Raw genomic sequence first — 14,360 nt, forward strand, 5'->3', positions numbered from 1 at the left:
TTTTATTTTGGTGTTTTTGCACTCAAGTGATTCGTTTTAATTGGGACCCAATATCAAGGGCCAGAGCAACCTCTGAGTGTGAGTTAATGTCCCTCACAAGACTCAGTCCATTCTTAACTTCATCTCTTTAACTTGTTTTTACAATGCCAGATTTTCAAAAAAGCTGAGGCTGGAATTTTCAAAAGAGTTGAATTAGACACTCCACTTCCATAGGAATTTTTGGCAGCTGGGTATCTGACTTCCTTAGGTTTCTTTAAAATTCCCAACCTCTGCTCCCATTTAGACAGATAAATGAGGAAACCAAGACTTTCAAAAGCAGTCAGCACCTAGAAGCACCCTTCGTTTTTAATGGGAACCATTAGATAATTAATCTTTTTGAAAATCTGGTCACTTTATTTAGTCCCCTGCTGGAAGTTGAGTCCTTCTGAAATTCCAGCCAACAACTATCATAAAAAGGCACTATTCTAGGGTGACTGCTGCTTTGACAGTTAGCAGCAGCTAAAAAGAATTGGCTGATTTCATGTCACATATTACATTAACCATATTCAGACCTGGCTCTCCAACATTTAAAAAAGTTTATCTGTTTCTCCCTTGAGCTGCCTACCTGGTCTACTTTTCTTTGTAGACTTGTATTAAAATAATGCAACATCCAGCTGTTCATTTATGCCAACAGAAAATGAACATGATAACATGATAGTCAAAACAGCAAGTGCACCACAGCATTATATATATTTTTAAATACTCTGATTCTTTGAGAGGAGAAACTTCTTAAACTGCATTTTCAAAGAGAAAATGTATTGCCACCAAAATAATAGTTTATATTTTAAATAAATCAAAGGGATCTAAGCTTATTAGTGAAACATTAAGTTCTAAAGATCAGGGCAAGTTATAATTAAAGAAGGAAAACAGGAATGCACTGTTCTTTCTGAGTGTTAAAACTGACATAATTCTATTAGCAAAATATTAAAGGGAAAAACATTAGATAAAATATATCACATCCTTGGTAGCTTTTTTCCCATTCTTTTCTTAACTAATATGATACAAGTGTCTCTTTTAATAAAAGTGCATCGCTGGGATTTATGGTTAATAATTAAGGGCCCAATCCTGCAAATCTTTATCATAGAGTACAGTAATCACTGTAAATATGAAGAATTATACTAGCTTTTTTTTTCAGTATTTAGGAACTAATCCTTTAATTCTCTACTCATATGAATTATCCTTATTCAAGCAAGCAGTGCCTTTGACTTCAGAGAGTACAGGTTTGCAGGATTGGGCCTTAAATCCCAATACTAGAAAAATATAGCTATTTTTTTAAAATGCGAAAACATGAGCTGCTTAAAAAAAAAAAACCCACCCCCCAGAATAGCCTGGCTCCATAAAAGCAAAGAAACCCACAACTTTTTTTATACAGAAGCTGCTGCTGAAATAAGTAAAATAGATAGATTTTGTCTAGTAGATAAAATCCGCTCTAAAACCCTTTTTCCATGGAGAGTCCAAGTTGTGTTGAATCTTCCATTTCTGACTCTTAAGTCAATTTGCAGGAGGTGGTGTGTAAAAGCACTTTAGTAGGGAAAAGCAGCAATCTCAATGCATCAAAGTTAGGTGGTAGCGAGGTTATCGCTCCGTGAAAATCACATAAACATTCCACATATGAAATATTATTCATCAGGGCAAAACCCTCTAAGGGTTTCAAAGATGACAATGGTGTCATGAAACCTTTTTTGAAAAGGGAAAAATATATTCCACTGCTAAGATTGATTCTGTAGCCATGTAGCAGCCAGTGCGGCGAGGTAAGGAATGAACATAATTGAGAAGAGAATTAGCAAACCTTAAATATCTGCAGCTGCAATATCATTACCCATAAACTTGCCCTTTTTCCACCCTCTTTTCCCCAAAGACTGACATCCCATAACTGTAGTGAAGAAGAATGCATTCTTTCGAACAGCTAAATCAACAAGGTCTCACATGAGTAGTGCTGAGTGGCGTGGTTGACTGATTTCATGAAAAACTAATCATGTATTCATCATTGAGATCAAACACTTCCCAAGTAATTATTATCAAAACCAATCTGATAAGACCTGAAGAAGTGGTGTTGCTGATCTAATCAGAGGTAGAACAGAAATAGTTCTCCCAGCTTTTGTAAAGCTCAGGTAGGAAAGCACAAAACTGTAATTGTATTTTATAATTAAGAGAAAGTTGTCACACTGTAATCAATTATTTCAAATCAATCATAACAATTTTAACTTCACTGGTTATTTATAAGAACATGCATTTTCAAATGGACTTTTTCAGATATGGATATTTTCATACCAGGAGAGGATAATGACATAGAAACAAACAAATAAATAAATAAATATCAAGCAAGTTTTCTGAACAAAAGCAAGAGCAGTGGGTGTATCTGATGTAAGATAGCAATATTAGTGATGTGTTTCTTAAATTCTTCATTTCATGTTGACATCCTCTTTATATCAAAATCAAATCATGCAGTATTGTTTTTTAAGACAATAGCATTATAACACTAGGGGTCTCAAAAATTGTCTAATTTTAATATAATATTCTTGATTAGAATTTTTTAAAATAACTTACATTTAGGAAATTTTAAAAATAGAAAAATTGACTGCTAATCTTTATACACTAGAAATTCATTGACAGACCATCATATTTCATGCCAATCCAGGAATTCTTTATCCACGCTTATGCCTCTTATTTGGTTCTCATTTTGAGAGAAATCACTCATTTTAGCCCAAGTTCCCCACATTCCCCACAAATTTGTAGCGCCTCACTTTTATTGTTGAAATTTTAAATCAGAAATAAAGAATCATGAAGCTGAAGTTATGGAAACAGTGATTAACATTAAAGGAATGAGCACCACAGAATTCACATTTTCTTCTTGTATAATTTGTTGGTTTCCGTTCTTGTGGATTCTTGTAATAGTTTGTGCCCCAGAAATAGACCATGGCAGGTTGAGAGGCTTTATTGGGTAGTTTTATTCCTTTAAGTAGTCCCATTTTCTTGAATAAGGGGTTGAAGGCCTGGGACCTACCTAAGGATAATTGTGCTAGCATGTGAATTTTTGATCCTCTGTAATGTAGTTACATTTGTAGTTATGATTTCAAATGCAGAAAGATTCATAATTTAAAGTTGGCTGCCAGCACTTAAAGAACAACAACAACAAAGAGTAGCTCTCCTTAATCTAGAAATCTTCCTTTCTATGGGCTGATTTGTGTCCATTTATTCTTTTACGTAGAAACTGAATGGACACAAATCAGACGTCAAGAATTATAACATTCAAAAACCTGTTGGATAGCACTTCAATCTCCCTGGTCACTCGATTACAGACCTAAAAGTCTCAGTATTACAAAAAAAGTTCAAAAACAGACTCCAAAGAGAAACTGCTGAATTGGAATTAATTTGCAAAATGGACGCCATTAATTAGGCTTGAATAAAGACTGGGAGTGGATGGGTCATTACACAAAGTAAAACTATTTCCCCATGTTTATTCCTCCCTCTCCCTCCCCACTACTGTTCCTCACAACTTCTTGTCAATTGCAGCAAATGGACCATTTTCATTACCACTACAAAAAGTTTTTCTCTCCCGCTGATAATAGCTCACCTTAACTGATCACTCTCCTTAGAGTGTGTATGGTAACACCCATTGTTTCATGTTCTCTGTGTATATATATATATATTTTTTCCTACTGTATTTTCTACTGCATGCATCCGATGAAGTGGGCTGTAGCCCACGAAAGCTTATGCTCAAATAAATTTGTTAGTCTCTAAGGTGCCACAAGTACTCCTGTTCTTTTTGCAGATACAGACTAACACAGCTACTATTCTGAAACCTAAATAATGTTAGTTACTTCATGAATACTCCTATTGAAATGAATGGGACAACTCACAGAGTATCTATTCAGCATGAGTAAGAATGGCAGATTCTGTCCCCGTTTAGGAATTAGATCATTTTCCAGTTGGCTGTTGCACTGTTTTTACATAAATGTTAAAACAGAAAAAGTGGGGAGGGGAGGACCAGGCAGGCAGCTCAGTGGAGAAATGGATCATCTTATTTCTTTTTTCAATTGATAAAAATGAAGTTTTAACCCTAAATATTACATTAAATCAAATTTTCTATTTAGCTGCTATGAACTGTGAGACTACCTGGCTCTTTAGAATAGAGCCTTTATGTGATGGACTAGTTTTACAGAAGAATTCAGCTTCCAATTAGGTGCCATAAATAAAATGGTGATTTTTCAAAAGGTTGCAGCACCCAGCTGTTTCCACTGTTCTTAGTAAATTCTCCTTGTTCTCAACGGCAGCTATTAGGAAATGAACTCTTGAAAAACTGGCCCCAGTTGTGAGTGCTGAACACTTTCGATAATCTGACCTTATGGGTTATTTTAGACAGTAAATTGTGGGGGAGGTATATTTAGAATGAGCACTGAAAATTATGACATTCATAAAGATGAAGTTCTATATGACTCAGTAAAATGTTTAGGAAAGTTGTCTCTTCTGTGAAAATTTATGCCACTTTGGAGACACATAATTTCTCTTGGCTCCACTGATTGCAAGTGTCAATGAGATGGAAAATCACTTAGTCGAAGGATAAATCTCACCAACCACACTAGTGACATAAGGGGAAGAATAGGCGTTCACTCAAAGAGGTTTCTGAAAAAAAAGTTGGAGCCCTCTTGATAAGTACGGTATGCACATCTCTTTCTCAGGGACTGATCCAATAAAAAATACAGTCAGGCTTCAGCACTATACAATACTGAAATATTACAGCTTCCTCAACACTACACAATGCATAAAACCTGAATTTATTATATCAAGACCTATATAAATACTTTATATTTATATTAATAAAAAGTCAAATTTATTGTTACACCTCTTAGACTGGGAAGTGCTTTGACTTTGGTAAGAACATAAAAATGGCCATACTGGGTCAGACCAAAGGTCCACTTAACCCAGTATCCAGTCTTCTGAGAGTGGCCAGTGCCAGGTGCCCCAGAGGGAATGAACAGAACAGGTAATCACCAAGAGATACATCCCCTGTCGCTCATTCACAGCTTCTGACAAACAGATGCTAGGGACACCATCCCTGCCCAGCGTGACTAATAGTCATTGATAAGCCTATCCTCCATGAATTTATCTAGTTCTTTTTGAACCCTGTTATGGTCTTGTCTTTACAACATCCTCTGGCAAGGAGTTCCACAGGTTGACTGTGCATTGTGTGAAGAAATACTTCCTTTTATTTGTTTTAAACCTGCTGCCTATTAATTTCATTTGGTGACCCGTAGTTCTTGTGTTATGAGAAGTAGTAAACAACACTTCCTTATCTACTTCCTCTACACCACAATGGCCTTATCGTCCTTGAGTGCTCCTTTAGCACCTTGTTCGTCCAATGGCCTCACTGCTTGTTTAGCAGGCTTCCTGCATTTGATGTATTTTTAAAAAAATTGCTATTACTTTTTGAGTCTTTGGCTAACTGTTCCTCAAATTCTTTTTTGGCCTTTCTAATTGTATTTTTACACTTCATTTGCCAGTGTTTATGCTCCTTCCTATTTTCCTCACTAGGATTAAACTTCCACTTTTTAAAGGATTCCTTTTTGCCTCTCACTGTTTCTTTTACTTTATTGTTTAGCCACAGTGGTTCTTTTTTGGTTCTCTTTCTATGTTTTTTAATTTGGAGTATACATTTAAGTTAAGTACATAGTGCATAAATCATGTTTCCATGGTTAAGGGCCCTAATTGATTTTGAATATAAGAGACATTAAAAACCATTTCTGTCCAATAATGCTTAGTATGGTGTTTGTTTGAAAACATGAAATACTATTTTCAGGAATAAAACATTTTCAAAAAATGAAACCCAGGCAATGAACCAAATTCTTCCTGTTTCACTCACATTGGATAGCTCCTTACTCGGTGATCAGTTCCAGCAAAATCAAGGGAACTATTTTACAGAGTAAGGTTCTACTCAGTTCTGAGTAAGATTAGCAGAAACCAACCCAATATTAGCATATTAAAACAATTTATTTCATCCATAACCATACATAGAACATCTGCTGTTTAAGATTTTTGCAATTAATACACTGAAGAAAACACACAATTCTATTTTATAGCCATGTCTTTTTAAAATATCATATTTCCATTAAACTCTCCCTCTCTTTCCCTTGATTGTTTCCATCTCTTTCTGTGTTATGGCATTAAACATAATTTTTAGCTGTATGTAAGGGCCGTGCACATGTATAATGCTGGATATATAATATATGTATGAGTTCATTGTATCCCTGACTGATAACTATTTAATACATTTCTATCTCAATAATCCCAATATAGCCTAGATTGACAGACATAGGGCTCCCAATCCCTCAGAATTCTTCAGAATCTAATTAACTTTGTTAAACATATAAGTAGGTCAATAGACTTCAAAGGCCTGATCCAAAGCCCTAATTACACAAGTTGATGGAGAGAGAGAAAAGCCATTGTTCCAGCCACTGATGCCAACTTCCCCGAAGGCGCAGCGTCAAAGGCAAACAAACCAGCAAAGCTGACCCAGGGCAAAGGTGGGGAGCAAACACTGCTGCTGCAGTGTAGACAGCCCAAGAGTCCAAATTGGAATTCTAACCAAGTCAGCCAGGCTTCCTTCTGAGGCTCGTACTGCAGAATTGTTCCTCCACACTCACAATTCAGGGCTGTCCCCTATGTCTCCACCTATCAGTTTTCTGGACATGATTAGAATTCAGAACCAATTTGGATCTGATATGGTTGATATTGTTAAGAATAAGGATGTTGATGCCTCAGTAAACCAGTGTCATGTACACTGATTAGAAACCTGTCCACAGGCTTGGCAGAGAAGGCAAGGACTGAATGGAAGCAAAAACTGAACTAGCCCTTTCATCCTTAAAAGTAGTCCCTCTAAGTCAGTGTTCAGGCACCTTGTCAGGGCCATCTGGGGCACATTGCACAGCAACTGCTTGTGTTGTCTCTGTTCTGTATATAGAGGACTTCAGGCTCCAAGGCTGCTAATCCAGCAGCTCTCACAACTACTAATTTCACCCAAAACTTTTAACACATTGCAGTACAGATGTTTTACAGTCACTGCAGTCCTCTAACATGGGTTTTGCTCAGTGGAGCTGCACATTTGCAGACTCATGGACCACACCCCTCAACTTACCCATACTCAAGCCACCCTACACCATGCAAAATCCTCTCACCTGGTCCATCTGTGGCCTGTGCAGCCCCACTTATGGGTGCATTTGAAGGCTTTACAAGTAGATACTATATCTTCCCTCAGGTTAAGGGTTGACCTTGAATATGCTCCACATACTATTGATTTCAGCTATAACCATATGCCAGAAAGAGAATGGATGGTCTTGTAGACATGGCATTGGTTTGGGACTCAGGAGATCTAGGTCCATTTCCCTCTCTGCCGAAGACTGGCTGGGTGTATCTCCACGGCATTTTGAAACCCATAGCAGCAAGCCTCCAAGCCTGGTGCAATAGATTTGAGCTATTGGGGCTCATGTTAGCACTCTAAATATAGCCGCATAGATAACACTTTGAAGTTGTGGTTTGGGCTGTGAAGTCAACATACATGCGTCCTTAGACAAGTCACTTACCGTTTCTGTGCCTTTGCGCCCTAACTATAGAGAGGGGATAATGCTTCTTTTCTCCCACACTTTGTCTGGCTGGTCTATTTAGATGTAACCTTTTTAGGGCAGGGACTGTCTCTAATATGTATTTGTTCTGTGTCTTAGTACAATTGGGCCCTGTGTTAGGATTTCTAGGTCCTGCTATTACATAAATAAATAATAAAACTAACATTTCAACGCATGTATGCACAAAGATTTCTGGTCTATCTAAATCAGCAGCACCTGGGAAACTTTTAGTTGTGAAATCCTGTTAATTAGAAAGGTTAGCACTAGGAGTTTGGAGGCATTTTGCACCTTCAGGAACCATAACACTTATAAGGGATAATATCAGAGATCTTAAGTTTTAAAATGTATCAGCCAACATATCACTGTTTTTGTCTGTCATGCATTTAGTCTACTGCCACAGCACAATGTGACCAATAGACGTACAGTATCTCTGCAAAGGGGATTGCAATATCTGTTAGTGTAATTTTTCCTTTTTAATGGGATTTTTACAGCAGCAATTTTTTTTCAGTAACTTTTCAGCCAAGTAAAATCTCTTTATGATACTCTGGTAAAAGCTGGTTTAGTACAGTTCTTATCAACAAGTGAAGATGAAAAGGTTGTCAAAAATGTATCCTCCTTGCAGATTAAAAGATTATTTTCTGATGTATATTCACAAAGAAAATCAATGTGAAAGTCACTGTACACTATGTGCAAGGTGTGGGTTTTAGGATGGAGTGAGATTCCAGCTATCTGTCTAGGTCTATCTATCAAGTATTTATAGAGCACTAATCACCACAGTATCCAGGCACTGGTTTACAGAGAGACAGACAGCCTGTATTCTCCCATCCCTTAATATGTGTGTATAAAAATATGCCTCTTAATCGCCCTTCTTTCAGCTTTTTGCGAATATCTTGCCTATTAGTTCTACTACACAGTTGAATGAAGCTTCTACTTTCTATTGTTTCCCTGTTCTTTTACATTTAGCCTGCAATCATTTAATAATCTAGTTCTGGAACAGTAGCTGCATTTTCTTAATGTGGCATTCCCAAGTGTTCCCGTTCATTACAGACAGGCTACATTACTGAGAACACATGAGAATGAGCTTGGTCTATGGGGAACAGCTGCAAGTAAAAATAAGACAAACAATGCGAGAAAGATTTAAAACAGAGAGAGTGTCAGAAGTAAAAGAGGAGGTAGCTTAAGTTTTAGGATGGGGTGAGAGTGCTCAGGAAGGAAATTGATTGACAGGAAAAGGAGAACTAAGAGAACAGACAAATAACACACCATAAAGGACACACACGAGAAAAGATTTGTAATAGAAGAAATGTAAAGAGAGAGGAAGGTGCAAAGAGAAATGCTAAAAATATTTTGAAGTTTCAAAACCAGAGAGGATTGAGCATCTTATGAAGGAAGGGAAGGGAGAAGAAACACATTTGTATAAAACTTTGCTCTTCATTTGAATGGACAGTGGAGCTGGTTGAAAAAAAATTGCATGTAAAGTACTTTGTCAAAAAAAATATAAAAAAATGTCAGCATTCTGGAATGATTTTTACTTGTTTCAGAAATTTCTGTTTGATATTTTAATCAATATTTTCATTCAAATGTTATAGAAATTTGTATTAAAATTGTTTTTTAAATCATTATTTAAATTTTTGTTGACTAAAAACCCAATTCTCAGTTAAAAAAGCACACCACTTTCAATTGAATATATGGATAACTATTCTTTTTAAATGGATACAAAATTTTCAATACAAATATCAATAATACTCATTATGGAAAACAGATTTATTTTGAGTTCAGTCAAATGGAAACAGGGAAATTTCAATTTGTTTGCAAAATTGTTTTCCCATGTGTTGACCAGCTCTACTGATAAGAATTCACAAAGCAAAAATAAAATAATAGTCTGCAATACCCCTATTAGTTTAGAGAAATATGTCTCCTAAGTCGGCACTGTTCTTACGTTCATTGGGATTTTGTGTTACACGAAAGAAATAATTGCTGTTGGGCTGCATTCTTAGGGTACAAAGAGAGAAAATATCTACCAACACCCACAGTTAAGAAAAACAAACAAATAAAACACAAAACAAACAAATCACCTTACTGTCCCATCATTACTAGTTGAATTCGCAATGCAAATTTGTCAGTGCTAGATTAAGGCAATGGGGCCCCCTTGCAGCCCTACATCTCCACCTGGAGTGCCAGTGGGCCTCTCTCCTCCCAGAGGGGAAGTGGCAGTGGCATGGGATCCTTCTACCCCCTTCTGCTCTCGCAGGGATTGCAGCAGGGGCCCCTGTCCCTTTGGGAGCAAAAGGGGAAACCCTTGCTCCCCACAGAGAGAAAGGGGTGGCAGCATGGGGGGCTCATAATACTTGCTGCAGCAATGGAGTATATCTCCTTGAGTGAGTGGGATGGGCTGGCTGCACTCCCATCTTCCTGACACACACAAAATTTCTGCTGAGGTGGTGTTGGCAGGACCACCCAGAGCAGTGGTTCTTGCAGTTAACACTAGTAGAGGCATAGGAAAGTTTAGTCCTCTCAGAGCTACTATTTCAGGCAAATGTACCTGAATCAATTACACCCAGATCACATTTTCCCCAACTACAAGGTCTAGGAACCTATGTTTGTTTTTGTGTGTTTGTTAATGGAGCTGAGATTCTGCCCTCATCACTTGATTCCAGGATCTGAGGCTTATAGTGCTTATGCCTTAATATGGCCTGGCAACTAGGTGGTGTGGTTTCAGTGAACAGCAACCTAGAAATCTAGATGCAGATTTCACATAATAATACCCCATACTAATATGGGGTAAGAAATCCCTGTTGCTCTATAGGCAGTAAAGCAACAGATAACACCAACTCAGTATGCATATAATCCAAATGTGGAAGGTTGGTAGGTGTAACACAGTATGCCCAGCTCCTCATCACGAGGAAAGGATCAGCAAACACATATTAAATGTGACAGATTTCAGTGGCAACCGTGTTAGTCTGTATTAGCAAAAAAAAATGAGGAGTCCTTGTGGCACCTTAGAGACTAACAAATTTATTTTGGCATAAGCTTTCATGAGCTAGAACCCACTTCATCAGACATTTGAAGTGAAAAATACAGAAGCAGGTATAAATAAATAAAAGGATGGGGGTTGCTTTACCTAGTGTGAGGTCAGTCTAACGAGATAAATCAATTAACAGCAGGATACCAAGGGAGGAAAAATAACTTTTGAAGTGGTAAGAGAGTGGCCCATTACAGACAGTTGATAAGAAGGTATGAGTAACAGTAGGTAGAAATTAGTATTGGGGAAATTAAGTTTAGGTTTTGTAATGACCCAACCACTCCCAGTCTTTATTCAGACCTAATCTGATGGTGTCCAGTTTGCAAATTAATTCCAGTTCTGCAGCTTCACATTGGAGTCTGTTTTTGAAGTTTTTTTGTTGAAGAATTGCCACTTTGAGGTCTATTATTGAGTGACCAGAGAGATTGAAGGGTTCTCCTACAGGTTTTCGAATGTTATGATTCCTGATGTCACATTTGAGTCCATTTATTCTTTTGCGTAGAGACTGTCCGGTTTGGCCAATGTACGTGGCAGAGGGGCATTGCTGGCACATGATGGCATATATCACATAGTCATAATGTGGGATAGCAGTCAAAAATGTGTGGCAAAAGTACAGATTGTGACAGTACTCAATATGTGTGGGATGCTTCATCAATATGAATAATTTGTCACCAACATTTCAGATCACTGTATGAATCCCCAATGTTGTTCTTTTGTTGCCTAATGCTGTGTTCCAAGGGGTGGAACAAGCCAAGAGATAGAATCATTTTGAAACTGGAATGTGAAAGGTGCTTTTCCACGCTGTGCCATAGAACCAGGAGAAGAGTCTGAATGTCAGTCATCACAGACTACAGCTAAGGAACAAATATGTATGACACATAGTACAGATTAAGGCTCCAAAGCTCTTGAACACATGATTATTTTTAAAGATATCCTTGACTTTAATTGATGTCAATGGGACTTAAGCACATGCTTAAAGTTAAGTATATACTTAAGCACTTTTCTGAACTGAGGCCTCAGAAAAGCCCATACAGCCAAGATATGTCTACACAGCAAAGAAAAACCGATAGCTGGCCCATGCCAGCCAACTTGGGCTCACGGGGCTCAGGCTGCAGGCTGTTTCACTGCTGTGTAAACATCTGAGCTCAGGCTGGAGCCCTGGCTCTAGGACCCTGCAGGGTGAGGGGGGTCCCAGCCTGAGCCCAGAAGTCTACACAGCAATGGAACAGTCCTGAAGCCTGAGCTCCATGGGCCCGAGTTGGCTGGCACAGGCCAGCTATCGTTTTTTCTTTGCTGTGTAGACATACCCTAAATGAACACTGGAAGGACAGCACATATTCAGAAGCAAACAAGTTCAAATGCTGATGCAATTGTCAGTATGACGACAGTACTTAGTGAATGCAATGAACACAGGTATACAGCATCTCCCAAGGAGTAGTGATCCCACTGCTGCATTGCCAACAGCTGTGTCCTTGTGTATAAAGATGAAAATGAGCACTTTATTGCTGCCTTTATCAGCTTTAAAATGTTCACTTTTGTATCTTGCTCTTTTCTTCCATTGGTCCCTTTTTGCTATGCACCATACATGGGAAGGGACAATATTGACTTTACAGTTCAAACAAAAATTGTTTACACGAAAGAATCACCGCCAAAGACTTCTCTCCTGCTTTTAATTTGGTTAATAATAATAATACCCAGCTCTTATATAGCACTTTTTATGCACAGATCTCAGGGCACTTTACAATTTATGAGATATATTACAGCGCATCTTCCTAATCACATTCATTTTATCTCAGAGCAAGCTTTTCTAAATGTAGCCAAAGAAATATGTAATTTCAATGGCTTTGGAAAACTCTGACATTGTTTTCACACGAATAATAGAAAGATCATGTATGTGTATTGTATATATGTGTGTGTATATATGACTATATCTATTTATATTATATCTACATAACCATATAGGTCTGCTAATTTCTGTATTTTTTTTAGGTTTTTAATGTTCTTTCATAGTGAAATGAAATTAAACTACAAAACTCATTTTACCTGTGCAACAAACCTAGTCTGAATCCAATTCTAGCATGTCTGATAGATTAACAGTGTGCACAAATACGTTTATTTCACAAATTTTGCAAAGCTGTCATTGACTGCTTTTCACACTGTAATCTTCAGTGCTGTCTCTCCTATCAATTAGAGCAGTGAGTCTCAACCTTTGCAAACTACTGTACCCCTTTCAGGAGTCCGATTTGTCTTGCAGACCCCAAGTTTCACCTCACTTAAAAGCTTCTTGCTTACAAAATCAGACATAAAAATACAAAAGTGTCACAGCACATTGTTACTGCCAAATTGCTTACTTTCTCATTTTTACCATATAATTATAACATTAATTGATTGGAATATAAATATTGTACTTATATTTCAGTATGGCACTTGAGCCTTGTCTGAAGCCTGAGTTCCACTGCCCAGGGCTTAAGCATGTGACTTAGCTTTCTGGGTCCCCTGTGGTATGGCGCCCTGGGCAACTACCTTGTTTGCCACCCCCTAATGCCAACCCTGCACTTGTGACCCCCCCCAAACCCATCCCACAACTCCCCTAGGGGTCACAATCTTTAGGTTGAGAAACACTGATTTAGGTGAGTTGGATACCTCCTGGAAGTCCTTTGCATACCCCTAGGGGGCCGCGTACCCCTGGTTGAGAACCACTGACCTAGAGATTCTTTAGGGGGACAGAATCATTTATATACTTTTCTTTTATATACTGAATCACAGGTTCCACATGACAAAATATGATAGAAGAAGGCCAAACAGTTTAGAAGCCTACCGAACATTATATACAAATATGAAGATACAACTTGTACATTGGAACTGGTAAGGTTACATTATTCTGTGTATCCTCTTTGAAAAAAATCAATAAAATTCACATACAGTATGCTCATTGTACAACTACATGTGCTGTATTTAATACTCACTGACGTGGCACTTAACAAACAGTCTTGAACTGAGCTCTATTTGCATTTGATTTCTGTCACAGCTTGACAAAAAAGTCTGTTGCTTTCATGTGCCTTTTCTTTTTTACACTCATAACCAAAGAAGCATAGGTGTGTCTTGCAGGCAGAACAAAAAATCAAAATGCTCTTTAAGAGGCCTTGAACCCCTTTCCCTACATGTTTATAATGTACCCCAATGTTCAATCACTTCCCCTCCCCAACAGAGATAAGAAAGGAATTGTTTTTTTAAAATACTATTGAATGTTTGGTGATAATGCACAAAGGTCCCAATCTTGAATAAATGAACAATCTCTGAGTAAAAGGCCTTTCCTTGCATGTGACTTCAAGAGAACTGACAGGTAGAAACCGCAACTCAGAATAGAATTAAACCCAGGGCTCCTATGCAGCCAGGTGATTTCTGGCTACTGCTGGTGTGGAGGGAAGTAGCACACCTGGCTGACTGCTCCCCTTCTTTATTAGGTTTGGCAGACATGGATTTGTATAGTGTATGGACTCGCCAGCCACAACCCCTCAGAACATCCCCTTCCCCCATTCCTAGTGATGCCTGGCAAATATCTCCTGCAGAGGTCTTCTTCACACTACAGATGGTACAGAGTTGTACGGTCCCACTGCACATGTCTCTGCTACCTAGACTATACAAGCACACACAAAGCATTGGAAATTCACTGCTGATAGAAC

The sequence above is a fragment of the Gopherus flavomarginatus genome, chromosome 1 (assembly GCF_025201925.1).
Source record: "Gopherus flavomarginatus isolate rGopFla2 chromosome 1, rGopFla2.mat.asm, whole genome shotgun sequence".
Classification (NCBI taxonomy): Eukaryota; Metazoa; Chordata; order Testudines; family Testudinidae; genus Gopherus; species Gopherus flavomarginatus.